Source organism: Xenopus tropicalis, chromosome 5 (assembly GCF_000004195.4).
Source record: "Xenopus tropicalis strain Nigerian chromosome 5, UCB_Xtro_10.0, whole genome shotgun sequence".
Taxonomy (NCBI): Eukaryota; Metazoa; Chordata; class Amphibia; order Anura; family Pipidae; genus Xenopus; species Xenopus tropicalis.
The window spans coordinates 49,764,710-49,769,508 of NC_030681.2; the positions used below are offsets into that span (position 1 = coordinate 49,764,710).

General features: G+C 36.2%; 1 long non-coding RNA gene across 1 annotated transcript; it reads left to right on the forward strand.

Moving 5' to 3' along the window:
• Positions 1-1,514: 1,514 nt before the first annotated feature.
• On the forward strand, positions 1,515-3,675 carry LOC105947436. The gene is made up of 2 exons (XR_004222722.1): positions 1,515-3,279; positions 3,441-3,675. It is a non-coding gene; the product is annotated as an uncharacterized LOC105947436 (long non-coding RNA).
• Positions 3,676-4,799: the final 1,124 nt, after the last annotated feature.

Genomic DNA, 4,799 nt, shown 5'->3' on the forward strand with positions numbered 1-4,799 from the left:
TGTTGTTTTTGATGTGCATGTGATAGTGTCGCTGCTTTGTTTTAGAGGTTGAACCCTGGTCTGGGAATTGTTCTACCACTGTGGATCTTCAATATCAGGAGGAGAGCGGAGTGATTGTGCTTGTCATTGGGAATTCACGTAAAATTACTTTTATTTATTCATTTTCTTGGTTCCTTTATTTTAAAGGTTACAAATGTTGGGGGTACAGAAAGGAAAAGTTTATGCAGTTTTGCAGGAACATAGTAGGCACGGTGAAATTGTTTGATAGAGGTTTCCATTAGAGTAACATTATATACCTCTATATTATTATTATTATTGTAGCCTCTGGATATTATGGTTGAGCATTTTTGCCATTGGTCCATAGTGAAGTTAATTCCAATGTCTTACTTCCATTCCACTAGAAAAGGTAATTTGTATCCAAATGGTTCTTGATTGAATTGGGATTTAGAATAGTTTTCTCAAAGGGGTGTTTTTACAAATAATGTCAAATGCGGTGTATGCGATTTGTTTTTATCTCAGTGTGGTGGAAGAAGTGTATCAGCTATTAGGCTCAGTACTGTTCCTGTTTTTGTACTTTAGCATAGGCTGAATGATTGTCAGTAGTTTATTGCCAGTTATGAATTGGTAGAGGTTTTTGATGTCTTGGGAGTGCCACCATGAGAAAGTACATTTGCTGCATTGGAGGGAATAGAGGTTATTTTACAAAGGTATCAGCATGGATGGTGTAGTGATTATAGAGGATATTTGGTGAAGAAAGAACACCATAAATGAAGTATCTTGTAAATCAATGGAGATTTAGTTTTGCAACTTTTAATATCTGATGTTGGCATCCACGATTGTAGGGAGTGTAGGAAGTGCTAATTATGTAGTTTCTATTTGAACACAAAGTGGTGCCATCTGATCTGCAAGAATTTTTGTGGTATCTTGACATCTAGCTGCTCTGTAGTAGTGACGAAGACTAAGAGATGGAACTAAGAGGCCTCCATCCCTTTTATATATTTCTGCTAATATAATGGTCTCTTAGTATTTGAACAACATTATGTTCTGTAGTACTGTACCTCGAAGGGGAGTACACAGAAGTAATACAGAATTTGTGGTAAGAGGGCCATTTTAATGCAGTTAATTCTGCCTACCCAAGATATGCATTCTTTATTCCAGTCTCATAGGTTGATGTTTAAGCCTTTAATGGGGGCATAGTTCCTAGTTTCTGTGCTATGCAGAGTGAGGTGAATGCCAAAATAGAAAAGGTTTTTGTCTCTAATTTGAAAAGCAAATTACCCAAGTAATACCCAAGTGCTACAGGACTGCCTAAATATATTTCCAACTTAACAATGTGTTTTGATTGTGTTAGTGTAATGGATTATGTTCATGACAATCTAGAGATGTTAGAAAGATTATTAAGGTATAAACCATACCTGATGTCCATGAATAATGGCAGGTAGTATTTGTGAAAGTTGGGCTAAGATTGATGTCAATATTTTCAAGTTTTTGGGGGGTTTTTTAAGATTGATGTCAATATTTTCAATAATTTTTTTTGTTTTTTTGGATGTAAAAGGTCCCTTTGGTGTTTTAGTATTAAAGTGACTTGGGCCATTATAAAGTCAAGGGGGGCTTTAGTACCGGCTGCCATATAATCAGACAGTCTTTTGAGGTAAGGGGCTAGTAAGTCTGTGAATTTCTTGTAGTATATAGCAGATAGGCCATTGGGGCCTGGGGCTTTTGATTATGTGTGTAATATCTATGGTGATTGCTTCATTTAATTTTGATAGCTGGGGTTTAGTTAAAGGAAAGGGGAGAGTTTGGGGTTAGGAAATTTGTCAGTATTTTACTTTTAGGGGTTCAGTGGATTGAGAATATAAGCTGTAATAGAAGGAGTATAAGTATGTGGTTAGAGGTAATGTTCCCCTGTGGGGTTGTGATCCTTGGTGTCTGATTAATTTTGGAGTCAAATTTTAGAAAGGTTGGCTCAGTATGTATCTATTTGGTTTATTACTGTATCTTTAATATTTATAGTCTTATTGTTTTATCTACTTTATCTAGCTGTAGCTCCTGAAGCTCTTGCTTGGACGCTGCTATTATTTTTGTAGGGGCCAGGGTGGTCCTGTTCTGGTTGGAGGTTTCTAGGGTTTGAAGAGATTTTTCTAGTTCCTGTATTTTTGCTTTTTTCATGATACTGGTTGAATTAGTTGGCCACCTATTGTTGCCTTATGGGCCACCCATAAGATATCAGGGGTGATTTTTGGGAGCTTTATTTTCAAGGAAGTAAATCTGCAGAGCTGTTATGTTTTATGGGTTAAAATCTCCACCTCAAATATTCATTGGGGTTTCTGTTTTGGTAAGTGTGTGTGTGTGCGTGTGCGTGCGACTTTCATATTGTCATGAACATAATTTCAATAAATTGAGGCTGTCTTTGCCTAAACCAAATGATAACCTATATTATACAAAGTACTCTATGGCTGTCCACCTGCTTGGTGGGTTTAATTGCAATGCTGCAGAGTGGGGGCATCTCTTGTTAGGCTCTGGTTTTGGAAAAGGCAAGCTGATTAGAAGCTTTTAGCTTAACAAGAGAGTTTCCAATGTTTGTGGTAGGGGGAAGGGTTAAGGAAAACTTATTTTGTGTGTGCATGAGATTGGGCTTTTTCAGCCTGGGCATAGTTTAACAATTTGGGGACCAGGAATTGGGGAGAAACTCCAGTTGTTGTAACTTTATCCATGGTGGGTAACTAGGGACAGTGTAGTGTTAAATGGTTACTCTTGTTTCGGTGTGCATAAGTGTGCTCCTTCATGCTTTTATCTATTTTAAAGGCATAATTCTAATTGTGGATGTACTTTATTTTACAGGTTATGCCCTTGTTTATGAATTTTGTCTTTTTTTATGTCACCAGATGAATTTAAGCAGAAGTGCACGCCAAATGGCGTAACAAAAAAAAATAATAGGAATTTGGTTACTCTCCTTTCTTTATTTCTTATGTTACTCTTCAGGTTCTCTAATATTCATCTTGCATTTTGATTTTAGAGCTGCTCTCTGGCTCCTAGAGCAATCAACCTTGGCGTTTTCTTTCTTTGGGCACTATTATTTTTGTTGGTTTACTGCAACTTTATAGTACTCTCTAGTAACATATAAATAGTTTATCTTCATTATTTGAAACTTAACAATTTCTGCCTAAAAGTCAACAGGAACACTGCTAAACTGCACAAGACCAGTTCATTAAGGAAATGTATCTACCTCAGTTACACATGGAATCTCTGCAGCAGCAGTGTACTAGAAACAAATTGCAAGTAAGTCTTAAAACTTATTTAGTGCACAGACACTAGAGGATGTAAAATCGTTTAGCTTTTTGTACAGTTTTGATCTGCAGGAGATTATAGAGCAAAAGGATGGAAAGGCACAATTTGGGGTAAAGCCAAAAGCTCAGGCTAATCATTTTTTTCTTTTACAGGTTGTAATCTGGTTTGGGAAAGGTCTCAGTCTTGCAGCCATTTCCTTATGCTGATGCATGCCCCACCAACTAAGCACCCAAGGCAAGAACATTTCTACCCTACACTGAACACATCTTAAGGGGATGAGAAACCTGGCATCTCCTTTTTCACCATGCTATGAAGCATGCAGATGGATTTTCTATTTGTATTAAAATTGTAAAATGTTTGTTTTTCATTAAATTCAAACTCATTGAACTTGCAGTTACCTGTGTTTTTATTAATTTCATTTACATTTCAAATACATTTTATTTTATTAAATATAATGCATCAAAAATAATCCTTGGAGTTGATGCATTTCCAGAATGCTTCAGTAGGGTCGGTTGCTAGGTTTTTCATAGTAACTGAAATAAACACTAAGCACTCTATTTTTTTGAAAAGTGCAAGTCTCTTGGTTTGATTTCTATTATCATCACTATCTTAGACACCAAAACACTGGGGTTGTTTAATAAAAGTTGCAAAGTTTGCTAATAGTTAGCAATTAGCATTCACTGGTAACTTAACTGAAAGGCCTAAACTGATTTTGTATCCTTATATTCCTTTCTAGAAAATGGTATCTTACTCTCAAATTAGTACCCTTTGCTTGTAGTAAAGCAAGAGTGCTGATTTTTCCAAGCAGTTTTCACAAAAATCTTAATTTAGGCAGATATCTCAAACATGGGTTCTTATACTGACATTTCTTCCAACAACACTTTGGAACTTGGTAAAAAAGTGGTAAAACTAAGTTCAAAACCAACAGTGGTACAATAGCTGAAACATTATGGATATTGCAGGCTTAAATAATTTATTGGGGAAACATCCCAGAAAACAGAGTAATAGCCTTATGTGTTTGGTGCCAAAATTGCCAATTGACTGTAGGCTATCATAGCTGATGAATGTACAGTTTGCGCAAATGTAACTAAATCTCACTTTGTGGTTAGCCCTTACTCCTAGAAAGGCAGGTTTTTCTCTACCATCTTTCATGATGATATTGCCCATGTTAATTCATTCACTGGTGTCTTTGAAAAGCATTCACTGACAGCGCTAATGCAAACCATGGGACTCATCCCACTTATATAAATAAGACTCCAGGGGCACAATATCATGGCAGAACATCTGCAAAATAATGTGAATCACTGTTGCATGAGGGCTTCCAGCTCTGATAAAAAGAGAACCTAGTTCAAATTTTCTAGAGAAGAGAATTTTCTTATATATATTTACCCCTCAAACTCTTATAGAAAAGTTCACCTGTTGCGATATTAAATGTGATGTATTAATACATTCCATAAAAACCCAAACCAGTAACAAACACAATTAGTGATAGCCCCTGTCGTAGTTATATA